The sequence below is a fragment of the Chiloscyllium plagiosum genome, unplaced genomic scaffold (assembly GCF_004010195.1).
Source record: "Chiloscyllium plagiosum isolate BGI_BamShark_2017 unplaced genomic scaffold, ASM401019v2 scaf_11240, whole genome shotgun sequence".
NCBI classification, from domain to species: domain Eukaryota; kingdom Metazoa; phylum Chordata; class Chondrichthyes; order Orectolobiformes; family Hemiscylliidae; genus Chiloscyllium; species Chiloscyllium plagiosum.
Genome location: NW_025211839.1, coordinates 1 through 13,823, shown reverse-complemented (window position 1 = coordinate 13,823; position 13,823 = coordinate 1). Strand labels below are relative to the sequence as shown.

Below are 13,823 nucleotides of genomic sequence, written 5' to 3'. Positions count from 1 at the left end.
GGCACTCCACTGGTCACAGGCCTCCAGTCTGAAAAACAACCCTCCACCACCACCCTCTGTCTTCGACCTTTGAGCCAGTTCTGTATCCAAGTGGCTAGTTCTCCCTGTATTCCATGAGATCTAACCTTGTTAATCAGTCTTCCATGAGGAACGCCTATTGCTCTACCCTCATCAATCTTCTTTGTTACTTCTTCCAAAAACTCAATCAAGTTTGTGAGACATGATTTCCCACGCACAAAACCATGTTGACTATCCCTAATCAGTCCTTGCCTTTCCAAATACATGTACATCCTGTCCCTCAGGATTCCCTCCAACAACTTGCCCACCAGCGAGGTCAGGCTCACCGGGCTATAGTTCCCTGGTTTATCTTTACCGCCCTTCTTAATCAGTGGCACCACGTTTGCCAACCTCCAGTCTTCCGGCACCTCACCTGTGACTATCGATGATACAAATATCTCAGCAAGAGGCCCAGCAATCACTTCTCTAGCTTCCCACAGAGTTCTCGGGTACACCTGATCAGGTCCTGGGGATCTATCCACCTTTGTGCGTTTCAAGACATCCAGCACTTCCTCCTCTGTAATTTGGACATTTTGCAAGATGTCACCATCTATTTCCCTACAGTCTATATCTTCCTTATCGTTTTCCACAGTAAATACTGATGCAAAATATTCATTTAGTATCTCCCCCATTTTCTGTGGCTCCACACAAAGGCCGCCTTGCTGATCTTTGAGGGGCCCTATTCTCTCCCTTGTTACCCTTTTGTCCTTAATTGGATAGAGAACTGGAGAGAGTAAAAATCTGCAACCAGTCCCAAAGTTTCCAAAATCAGTCCGTACCTGCCAAAACCAGTGAGAGCAGGTTTTTTTATTTTTAAAATTTTTCAATATTCTCTGTGGTTTGCTGCTTAGCATCAGTCCTTCCTTGACTGACCAACTCCAGCTGCCAGTCCTCGGAATGGCAACATACAGTCTCAACTTGTGACTTTGTTCCTTCAGTTAGTAATTAAGATACATTTACCTCCAGTTACTAACAGCAAACATCTGTGTCTGTTCTCCCTTAAAACAAACAACTTTTCAAATCTTAAACAGTGGTGCTGGTGGGTTTGCATTTTGGTGGTGGAGTTATAGGGCTGTGTGCAGGCTCTTTTCTGGAGCTCACCCACTTCAATCTGCTTTTCTTTTCTTTTACATCTGCTTCTGCTCTTTTCTTTCGCTTTATTTTCCTTTTCTTTTGGTTGTATTTTGTGGCGGGTCAGTTGATGGCACCAGTGCGGCATAGGGAGCTGGCTGCATTGCGGAATGGTTAACGTGGCTTCTCCCAGTGATAGGAGCCCACCATCAGTGAGAGCTAAAAATCACACAACACCAGGTTATGGTCCAACAGGTTTAATTGGAAGCACACTAGCTTTCGGAGCGACGCTCCTTCATCAGGTGATTGTGGAGGGCTCGATCGTAACACAGAATTTACGATCGAGCCCTCCACAATCACCTGATGAAGGAGCGTCGCTCCAAAAGCTAGTGTGCTTCCAATTAAACCTGTTGGACCATAACCTGGAGTTGTGTGATTTTTAACTTTGTACACCCCAGTCCAACACCGGCATCTCCAAATCATCAGTGAGAGCGTTCTCCTGGCGTTCAGAGCCGGTGGCAACAGCAGCAGTGAGGACGTCCTCCCAGCGTTCAGGACCAGCAGGAGCCAAGCTCCTCCAATGATCGGGGATGGCGGTGCCAGCAGCAGTGGACTCTTCAAGGTGGCGGCATCAGCAAGGAGACATTGCAGCCAAATCAGGGTTCTCGGCCCATTGACAGCGTGGCCTGACAGTGGAGCAAGGGACTCTTGGTTGCAGGGCGAGTGTTCGTTCAGCGGCATCAGTGAAGTGGCCCCAGAGATGGCACCTAAAGTGGGGCAACTCCTACATTGGTGGGTGCAGTGCAGGTGGTAGCAAGGCAATTGGAGGTCTCCCTTGAGGATTGGTGCCAGTGTGAGAAAGACTGATGTTCTGAACTTTTTATTTCTTTACTTTTCTAATTTATTCCTATGGCCGATAATGCTGGACCATTTATTTCTTCACTTTTCTGTTTTTTTTGGTTTCCTAAGAAATTGATCTTAAGTATCTGTATCTCGGTGCATTTGTACCTAAGATGGAGTTATAATGCGATAACTGTAAACTATGTAACTGTGTAAGCTGTGACAATAAGGTTAATTCAATTCAACAGCCTTAATCGCATTCTCAGCCACCAAAAAATCTGAAAAATATAAAACAAAAGTAAAGATCTCTGTCATAGACTTTGTGATTTGCAAAAGAAGGAATAGTGATATGAGAAAAATCTCTTTCATACAGCAAGTAATGAGGCTGTAGAATGCACTGTCTGGAAATGTGGTGGAGACAGATTCAGGTTGAGGCATTCGAAAGGACACAGGGCAATTATTGGGATAGAAATAATGTGCAAGGGTTATGGAAAAAAGCAGGAGATTGATGTTAATTTGAAAAACTGGTGCAGTACAATGGGCTGAATGGCCCACTCCTGTAGCATGAGACTTCTGTAAAATTACTTTACAATTTATAATGATGTAGCACTTTTAACATGGAAAATAAATCTATGTACTTCACAAATGTAGGAGTGAAAACCATTAGTATAGTACAGTAAATCAGTTAAACTTGTATGGTGAACCTAACTAAAATGTAAAACACATTCTATCAAACTGGGAAGTGAAATTAATAAGTTGTGTGCCATTTCTATTGTGTTTTCACACAACATTGAGTCATACAGCATGGCCCAACTCGTCCATGCCGACTGGTTTCCGAGACCAAACTAGTCCCATTTGCCTGCTTTTGGCCCCTATCCCTCTAAACCTTTCCTATCCATGTACCTGTCCAAATGTCTTTTGAATGTTTTAATTGTACTCACCACTATCTCTGGCAGCTTGTTCCATATATGCAGTGTGTGAAAACGTTGTCTCTTAGATCCCATTTAAATGTTCCCCTCTCACCTTAAACCTATGCCCTCTAGTTTTGGACTCCCCTACCATTGGGAAAAGACCTTGGCTCTTCACCTTATCTGGGCTCCTCATGATTTTATAAACCTCTAAATGTCACCCTTCAGCCTCCTATGCTCCAGTGAAAAAAGTCCCAGCCTATCTAGCTTCTCCTTAGAACTCAAAATCTCCAGTCTCGGTAACATCCTTGTAAATCTTTTGTGCACTCTTTCCAATTTAGTATCACCCATCCTATAGCAGGGAAACCAGAATTGTACACAGTACTCCAGATGTGGTCTTACCAATGTCTTGTACAGCCATAACAACTCCTGTACTCAGTGCTCTGACTGATGAAGGCAAGTGTGCCAAACGCTGCCTTCACCTTGTCTACCTTTGATGCCACTTTCAAGAGACTATGTACCTGCACCCTAGGTCTCTCTGTTCAACAACACTGCCCGGGTCCCAACCATCAACTGAATAAGTCCTGCCCTGGTTTGTCTTACCAAAGTGCAACATCACACATTTGTCTGAATTAAACTCCATCTGCCATTTCTTGGCCCACTGGCCCAATTGATCAGGATCTTGTACTATTAGATAACCTTTTTCACTGTCCACTATACATCAATTTTAGTGTCATCCACAAATGTACTAGCCATGCCTCCGATATTCTCATCCAAGTCATTTATATAAATGAACAGCAGTGGACCCAGCACAGATCCTTCGGCACCCCACTGGTCACAAGCCGCTAGTCAGAACAACAATCTTCTACCACCATCCTCTGGCTCCTACCGTCAAGCCAGTTTTGTATCCAAATGGCTAGCTCTCCCCGAATTCCATGTGATCGAACTTTATTAACCAATCTACCATGTGGAACCTTGTCGAAGGCTTTGCTGAAGTCCATTTGGACAATGTGTGCTTTTCTGCCATCATATATCTCCTTGGTCACCTCTTCAAAAAAAAATAACCAAGTTTCTGAGACACGATTTCCCATGCACAAAGCTATGCTGACAATCCCTAATCAGTCCTTGCCTTTCCAAATGCATGTCGATCCTGTCTATTAGAATCTCATCTAACAGGATACCCACCACTGATGTCAGCCTCTTTGGTCTGTAGTTCCCTGGCTTCTCCTTGCAGCCTTTCTTAAATAATGGCACAACAATAGCCTTCCAGTCTTTCAGCACCTCACCCGTGACTGTCAATGATACAAATATCTCTGCTAGGGACCCTGCAATTTCTTTCCTAGTACACCACAGTGTCCTGGGATGCTCTTGATCAGGTCCTGGAGATTTATCTACCTTTGTGTTTTAAGACCTCCAACACCTTCTCTTCTGTAATGTGGACTCTTTTCAAGACATCGCTATTTATTTCCCAGCATTCCCTAGCTTCCATATCTTTCTCCACAGTAAATATGCAGTGATTTCTTTTGTAATGCCAACTATTTGCTAATAACATTTGGAAAACAGGTTTTTTTGTAGAGCAGTGGACCTTTAGTTTTCTTGATTTCACTCCCTCATCTTTCACGGTTGATATCTGCTGCAGGTGGGACTTGAACCTGGGTCTCCTGCTCTAAAGGCTGGCATACTACCACCATACCACAAGAGCCCTTCGAATTGGAATATCTTGATATTTTCCAGTCAATCTGCTCAAGGCTGTTATTACACTCCTCTGGAGCAGGTGGGACCCGAATCTGGTAGGGAAGCTACTGCCACAGCACAAGAACACCTCAAGAAAATATCTAGTTATTTTAATCAACTTGTTTTGGACACACTTCCAGGGCAGGTGGAGACTTATCTAGAGGTGCTGTTACATACAACTGAACATTTCTTTTATCACCAGATCATGCAACTTCTCTAAATGACCAACTTACATGCAAAGCCTGCAAAGGGCATGCAAACCAAACAAAAAGGCAAGGGAGAAGGACCTGAGTCAAAATAGAGTTGGAAAATAGAAATGTCTAGTTTTTCAAATTTAACCAATTTTGCTAATCAGTCAATTCAGAGACGCCATTACACCTCTGGAGCAGGTGGGAGTTCCACCCTGGCCACTCAACCCAAGGGGTAGTTAAGAGTCAACCACATTGCTGTAGGTCTGGAGTCACACATAGGCCAGACTGGGTAAGGATAGCATTTCCCTTCCCTAAAGGATTTTAGTGAACTAGGTGGGATTTTCCTGACAATGGTTTCATAGTCATCATTTGCCACTTTGTTCCAGATTGTTAAAGAACTTCCATGGTGAGATTTGAACCCTGGCAGCCAGAGGGTTACCAGGGTCTCTGGATTAATAGTTTAGTCATAAGACTATGAAGTCACTGCCTGCCCACATGCTTTATTGACAGAGCCACCAACAATTTATATTTTAAAAAATGCCTTTCATTCAGCAAATCATCCATTCAAAAACTGAGCAGGAAATAGTAGACCACTCTAACGTAAGATATTCATTAATCAAAAATAATACTTTGGAAATTATTCGATCAGAGACAGATTTTGTGAACAGAAAAACAGAATTAATGGCCTGGATTTTTTTCGATCAGTGTCAGGAACCTTACTTATATTGTTAGAAGTATGTTATCATTGGGGTGGCTTAGTGGCTAACACTGCTGCCTCACAGCACCATGGACTTGGGTTTGATTCCAGTCTTGGGTGATTAACCATGTGAAGTTTGCTGTGGCTGTGTGTGTTTCCACTGAGTAAACAAAGAACAAAGCCCTTTGGCCCTTGATGTTGTGTCATCCTTTTATCCTATTCCAAGATCAAACTAACCTACATACCCAACATTTTACTATCTTCCATGTGTCTATCCAAGAATTGCTTAAATGCCCCTAATGTGTCTGACTGTACTACTACTGCTGGTAGTGCATTTCATCCACTCTGTGTAAAGAACCTGCTACTGCTGGTAGTGCATTTCACCCACTCACCACTCTCTGTGTAAAGAACCTGTCTCTGACTTCCCCTAAACCTTCCTTCAGTTACCTTAAAAATATGCCCCCTCATGATAGCCATTTTCACCCTGGGAAAAGTCTCTGGCTATCCACTCTTCCTCTCATCATCTTGTACATCTCTATCAAGTCACCTCTCATCCTTCTTTGCTCTAATGAGTATAGCCCTAGCTCTCTCAACCTTTCTTCATAAGACATGCCCTCCAGTCCAGGCAGCATCCTGGTAAATCACCTCTGCACCTTCTCTAAAGCTTCCATATCCTTCCTGTAATGAGGTGACCAAAACTGAACACAATATTCCAAGTGTGGTCTAACAGGTCTTTACAGAGCTGCAGCACAGCTTTGTGGTTCTTAAACTCGATCTTCCTGCTAATGTAAGTCCACACACCAGATGCTGTCTTACCAACCCTATCAGGTTCGGTGGCAACTTCGAGGGATCTATGGATGTAGACCTCAAGATCCCCTCTGTTCCTCCACACTGCCAAGAATCCTGCCTTTAACCCTTTAATCTGCATTCAAATTTGACCTTCCAAAATGAATCACTTCACACTTTTCAAGGTTGAATTCCAACTGCCCCTTGGGTGTTCCGGTTTCTTCCCACAGTCCAAAGATGTGTGGGCAAGGTGGATTAACCATGGTAAATGCTGGGTAACAGGGATAAGATGGATTTCTGGGTCTGCGTGGGATGGTTTTCAGAGGGTCAGTGATGACCCAATGGGCCAAATGGCCTCTTTCTGTACTGTAGGGAATCTATGATTCTATATTGAGCAACCCAGAGAAGCTCGCAGACAGCAGTGAAGCAGGTCACTTTTTTTTAAGTAAGAGATGTGCTGTATTTTGTTGTTTAAATGTTGTGCACCCACAGCGACAGCTCTGAGAAAAGGCAAATAGATATTACAACTGTGCGGGTAAGGTTGCACAGGGAAGGGAAGTTAGGCTGGTATGTTGCTGAAGATTTAGGATTTTTACAATTTATTCTTGGATATTTTTGGATTCTTCTGGATATTTTTGGTATTCTTTTGGGCATTTATACATGGGAGTCACTGGCAAAATCAGCAATTGCTTGCCATCTCTAACTGGCAAATGAACTGAGGGAGTGCTGGATCATTTCAGAGGACAGTTTAAGAGTCAACCACATGGCTGTGGATTTACGTGTCAGGTAAATGTTGAGTAATTACCACAAGGAAGTTATAATTTCCTGGCTGTTCTCTTTGTAGTCAACTGTATGAGATTTCCACATGATCCTAACTCAAATTTATCCTGCTGGTTATTGGAATATTGGAATATAACATAATATATATGTTATTTCTAGCTGATGACATTCATTAAAACAGGCCAAAGATAGAAAAGTGTCAGATTTTAAGCAGATCCAGAATCAGGGGACAGGGTAAGGGAGAGGCAAGTATGGAACAAAAGGAAAGGTCAAAAATAGAGTATATGACAGGAGAGATTAAATCATAAATAACTTTTTTAAAATATCATGATAGCACGTGGCAAATTGAGGAGCTGTAAGTGAGAACAACAAAATCATTCTTGCAACTGTTGGCAAGAAAAGTTGGCTTAATAGCTGTGGTCAGAAATTGTTGGATTCATGTTGAGTCTGGAAGGTTGTAAAATACGCAAAAGATAAATTTGCTGTTTCTCTTGGTTCTTTTAAGTTCCATGTAATAGTGAAATAGTTTAAGATCAGAGGGAAGAATTAAAATAACAAGTGGCTGATAGCTTACAGATTGAATGATCACGTTAACACAGTTATACCAGCCTCTGGTTAGCAATCACTGGCAGCTAGTGGTTGGGGTAGTTCACTACCACTAACCCTCCTTTCTACTATTTTAAATGAACAAATCAAACAAAATTAGTATAGGCAGCCCCTCGAACATCAAAATTTCAAAAACTTATATATTTGAATTGAAATATTATTTTGTACCAGTGCTGACTTGTCTTGGAAGAGCTCCTTCTTTCTATGCTGTATCTAAGGGTCTGTCTAATTATCTGTAGTGGATAATAGACCATTAGGGAAAATTTGCATCTATAACCATCTATAGTTTATTGTATATTAGCAACAGGGACAATTAACATTAACTAATTAGACATCAGTCTGTAAGGGCATTAGATCATTATTTGAATAAGAACAGTATGCAAGAATATAGAAAAGAAAGCAGGAGATTCACGCTAGATGATGATGTTCAATTGAAGAGCTGGTGCAGGCATGTTTGGCCAAATGGTCTCCTTTTGCAACATACTAGCTTTGTAATTTTGTGAAAATGGGCTGCGTGTATCATGTCTGTTTGCATTGGGACTTTATGTAAGACTAACTGTTCCTTCGTTCAAAGACATTGTGACTTTATCAGATCGGATAATAGAGCTAATACAGTACCAACATTAACTCTTTCAGAACCATTTCTTTACACGACAGCAGACACCCAATTTGTATTCCCTTAGGTAGAGGAAAGTGCATCATGATCAGTGAATGCAATATATTAAATTTAAGGAAGCAAATCACTGTTTCACTGGAAAGGAATGTTCTGGGGCTTTGGATTCTTTGTATAGCAAGGCATTAACTGGAGGGTTATCACTAAAAGACTGAAAAGTAATGTCAGAAATATGTTTTTACACAGGGATTGGTTTGAATATGTAACTCTACCATACGCCATTGTTGAAACGTTATCATTTTTCATTGTCCAAATTAACATACAGGCAACCATTTGATGAAGTACTGAAGGTTAATCCTTGTTTGTGGAACTACACCTCAGCCAGCAGTCAGTAAAGGAAAATCTGAACAACACATTAGTCAGAAATTTTGGTTACAACTTGTTAAAGTTTCAGAGGACTTTACAGGAGCATAATCAGATGAAATTTGACATCAATCCAGGAAAGGAACTATTAGGAGGAGTGGCTAAAGACATAATTCAAATGACTTCATCTTGAAAATACAATCCTGGCCAGTTTCCCACATTCTATTCTCTTTAAACTTGTGATCAACTGCTTCTTTGTAATTTACATCAGGTCTCAATTCCCTGTTATGGATCCTGGTTTAGTAATGTCTTGATTTTAGGATTTTTACTCTTGTTTTCAACTCCCTCAAGCCCCCCACCCCCGTCTGTAGCTTCACAAACCTCTCCAGTATCTCTGCTGGTCTCATTCTGGTCTCTTATGATTCCCTAAATTTAATCATTGCATCATTGGTTACTGTGCCTTTTGTTATGAAGTTGAAGGAGTATACTGTATATTTAAGTGAGAGGGATAGCTGTTTTGCATCTGAGAACTTACAGGCACCTGTCATTTGACTCATTAGCGGTCTCAGAGTGTACTGGAAAATTGAAAATATGTAACATTTGGCTGTGAAACAAATATCTAAGTTTTGGTTGCTGTTTTGGCAATCATTTGAATTGAACCGATCAGTTTAGATTATGCCCCAGGATACTAAAAACCAATCAATTTTAAATTTATTGTTTTGCCAATATTGAACCAATGAGACAATCCAATGCTGGGGGTATAAAGAAGCAGACATTTTGACAGTTAGAAAGTGAGACCAACTGTCATCGACAGAGTAACTGCCAGCAAAACACTCCATATCAAAGGTACCTTTTTCATATGAAACATCTTTGCAGCAAAAGACGGAAGACAACCCAGGAAAATCTTCAGCCAGCGGGAGACAGACACTGACGACAGACACTGTGTGATTTTGAAATTAAGTTGTTGTAATTTTACTACGGGCTTTTATTGGAACAGTATATTGTTGTAGAGGTGGAGACAGATAACAAACATTTAAGAGAAAGGAGGCTTAGAGTTGTAAATAGTTGTTTAATGTTCATTTTTAGAGTTAAAGTATAAATTGATATTTTTTCTTTGAATAGTGAAAGTTGGGAGTTCTTTGTCACTCATACTTTAACAGATTACAGGGCGAGGTGAGCTTTTCTGGGTGTTTGGTTTAATTAACGGAAGGGTTCACCTCCGTGTTGTAACATATTGCCTCGACCCAAACACTGGTCTTTCTACCCCACTTACTGTCTCTAAGACCCTACTTAAAACTTGCATCCTGGACCATGTATTTCCATATGTGGCTTGACATCATAAGAATGCACCATTAAAAGCATCATACAAATATAAGCTGCTGTTGTAAAATGGACTTGCTTCCATACAGGTGGTTTTTAATCCACACAGGATATCTATGACTCTATGTTATAACATCCTGTAATGGGATGTTGTAACATATCTCCAAAGCAACTAGGACTTGAACCCAGGCCTCCTGCCCCAGAAGAAGGAACACTACCACTGTGCCACAAGAGCTGTCATACTTCCCTGTAGGTACTGAGTATGAATAAACTGAATGGGGCATGACCAGAAACAATGTGCTGTCAAATAGAGCACCACTTTTAGTTAAACATGGAATTAACAATCTGAAGTGTTTTTCACAGGCTTCAGAACTTCTCTCACCTCCACCCTCCCCCATCTTACCAAGCAAAACACATGGTTGGTTCTAAACAGCTTTAAGCAGCAATTCCTTGCATTGAATTGTGAAACATTAATGTAGATTGATAGCTTTTCAGTGTCTGTCTGAAAAGATCAGTGAATTTGTTAAAGTATCCAGGAAAGGTTAAGTTATATTATGTTTCACATTTCTGTCAAAGTAGTAGAAATGTTTTGCTTTTCTTTCTAATTGGTGAGGAATTGGAACTTGCAGTCGAAATCATCAAGAATGACATAAAATTAACTTTAAACTATAATCTGTATGTTGTAAGTAAGCAGAAAGAAAGTTTCAGTGCCATATATTCATCAAAGGAAAGCTCCATTAAGTGAAAAATGCTTTTCAGGACCACTACAGATTTTCAGTGGATGACAAATCCCTGATAAAAAGGAACTTCTTGTAAAAAGGAAACCGTTGAAAACCAAAATCATCCTCTGCTTGAATAAGAATGAGTTAGGCTGCTGCAGCTTAGTCTGTATGATTGTGCTGATAAGTGCTTTGATGAGGTAATTCAATCAAATAGCATTAACTTTACATTTCCTCTTGCTTCAGGGAATTTTCTGAATGAAAGTGTGCGAGGCTGACACGAGGTGTAAACGTTATCAATCATCCGGAGGGAGGCATTCTCTAAATTAAGAAACTACTTATGGTGAAGGTTACAGGAATATGGTTCCAAGGTAAGTAGTGTAATTTGATAATGTTGGTTGATAAATAAATCTTGACCAGGGCAGATGAAATGCTACCTGTCCTCTTCAAATGGGACCATGGAATCTTTTATATCCACCCCAGAAAAGGCAGAGGATGCCTCAGTTTAACATTTGCATGTGACAGTGCAACACCTCTTTGGTACAGTGTTAGCCTAGATTGCACATTGAAATCCATGAAATGAGACTTCACATTGCAGTCCTTTAACTAAAGTGAGTCTACTTCCACTGAAGCAAGATAGTATAGACCTAAAAATGTAATTACAATATTGCGATGTTATGAAACGAAGTCATGAAAAGTCAATTTGAGGTATTGCTTGTTAATGCTTTAGGTGTTAGCCAATGCTGCCAATCCACCTCTATTGTGTTATAATGGGAGTATCAGGTGGAAGTTGAGTCTTTTGCCTTCTAATGTTGCATCCAATATCTTACAACATTGTGCTGGTGCATTGGCCTTGTGCCAATAGGATTAAATTGACCAGCAACCACAGGAGCACCAACTTCCGCTGCAAGCTGACAAGTATGTTTGTTTAATTCATAATACTTTGCAACTGCATGCACAAGTTTGATACCTTCCACAATGTTACAATGTGTATGAGAACACCCAAATGAACTAGTTCCAAACACAGGAACCCATCTTTTAAATTCTGAGCTCTAACACTAGGATTCCAATGTATTTTACGATAGTGTTGAATATTTTGCTTGGACTTTAGTTAAATATTTTCCATTTCCATTTCCTCCCACCTGATTCAATTCCATTCCCAATAGCGTGGAAACAGGCCCTTCGGCCCAACAAGTCCACACCGATCCTCCGAACAGTAACTCACCCAGTCCCATTTCCCTCTGACTAATGCACCTAACACTATGGACAGTTTAGCATGGCCAATTCACCTGACCTGCACATCTTTAGAATGTGGGAGGAAACTGGAGCACCCGAAAGAAACCCACGCAGACAAGGGGAGAATGTGCAAACTCCGCGCAAACAGTCACCCAAGGCTGGAATCAAACCTGGGACCTTGGCGCTGTGAGGCAGCAGTGCTAACCACTGAGCCACTGTGCCGACCCTTAAATTTGACTGCAGGTGAAATCACACATCTTCAGTTATTAATTTGTCTGAATATTAGCATTGTAACCCTTATTGATGAAACAAGAAAAACATTGGGTAATTATAGTTAAAATCAATTCTTGTTCATTGCATCTTCAATGGAAACCTAATCAGTTATTCTCTGACTGTGAAATATAGAATCCTCTTTGTCAGCATTAGTATTAATTTTGCCTTTTTGTAAAAGTGATCCAACTCTGACTGAGAAGAAAACGGATGTGACCCATTGAGTTGATGATCCTAAATGCTACCTATGACCAGGCATTTATTGTTCTTTGACACCACTTCTAGCACAATAGTTGATTGCATGTTATGTGGAACTTAATGGTAAACTATGAAGTGTGCACTGAAGCAGAAAAGCTGTAAAACTACATCTGGGCCATTAGCAGAGTGAGGACAAAGCATTTGACAACATATTCAAGGGACGGCATTTCTTAACAATGCATTGTAATAATTCACTGGATTGGTAATCTGATTTACGCACTCAAGTTAGGTTTAAGATAGAAGTTGAAAATGTGTTGCTGGAAAAATATCAGAGCTGAAAATGTGTTGCTGGAAAAGATAGAAGTTGTAAATGTATCTGGCTAAATCTCATTTTCCATTTGATTTTTGTCAGTTATCTTCAGATTTCCTCCCTGCCATAAACCACCCACCCACCCCCGTAAACTGCTCACTCCCTCCCCATCCTCACTTCCTTTATCTAATGTAGTGCAAATATGAAGCTATCTGAAATTTGACTACTCTGCACTGATGAAAATCAAAAGTGAGATCTAGATAGTTCAATGCCACAGTGCAGCAAATAAATGCAGTATCAGCCCAGTGTTTTAAGAATTTTTGTTCCACTTTGTAGGATTCTCATTTGAGAAAGGCAACAGAAAGAAAAGTCTCATTGAAAATTATACGTTTACTTCTGAAATGGACAGAAGTTCTTCATATGTGGAGAAACTGGCTTGTTCCTTTTAAATTGAAGTTTTATGTTCATTTATGTTTTCCCATTTAATGACGCTAGAGAAGGGCAAAGATAAACTTTATCCTCAAGAAGGATAATGGCAGAGGCACAGGAACAACACCATCAACTATCCAAAGGTCCTATCCAAACAACACAATCCTGACTTGGAAATAAGTCACCCTGTCACTGTCACTAGCTCCAAATCCTGGGATAACAACGCTCACAACCTCCACACACCTGCACATCCAAGAACTGCAGCATTTCAAGAAGTTGGATTACCACCACCTTCTCAAGCGTAGTTAGGAATGGGCAATACACAAGCGTAGTTAGGAATGGGCAATACACAAGCGTAGTTAGGAATGGGCTTTTCTGTGTCTTTTGTCAGGCCATCCCTACAGGATCTAAGAGGAGAACAATGACAGATTTCACTATGCCTCGCAGCACACACTACGTTTGAGCGCCAGTCTGCTTAGAATGGGTCTTGCATATATTCTGTGAGCAATAAAGATCCTGGAGGAGGTTTTGATACACAGCTGATGCTTCACATCTGTATAGCAGTGTCTGACTAGCTTATGGGGAAGGTGAGGACTGCAGATGCTGGAGATCAGAGCTGAAAATGTGTTGCTGGAAAAGCGCAGCAGGTCAGGCAGCATCGAAGGAGCAGGAGAATTGACGTTTCGGGCATGAGC

The 13,823-nt window shown here is 40.9% G+C and overlaps 1 long non-coding RNA gene across 1 annotated transcript; it reads left to right on the top strand.

Annotated features, from left to right (window-relative positions):
- The first annotated feature begins 4,471 nt into the window (after positions 1-4,471).
- LOC122547146 lies at positions 4,472-13,322 on the top strand. Its single transcript, XR_006310901.1, has 3 exons — positions 4,472-4,650; positions 10,932-11,056; positions 13,036-13,322. It is a non-coding gene; the product is annotated as an uncharacterized LOC122547146 (long non-coding RNA).
- Positions 13,323-13,823: the final 501 nt, after the last annotated feature.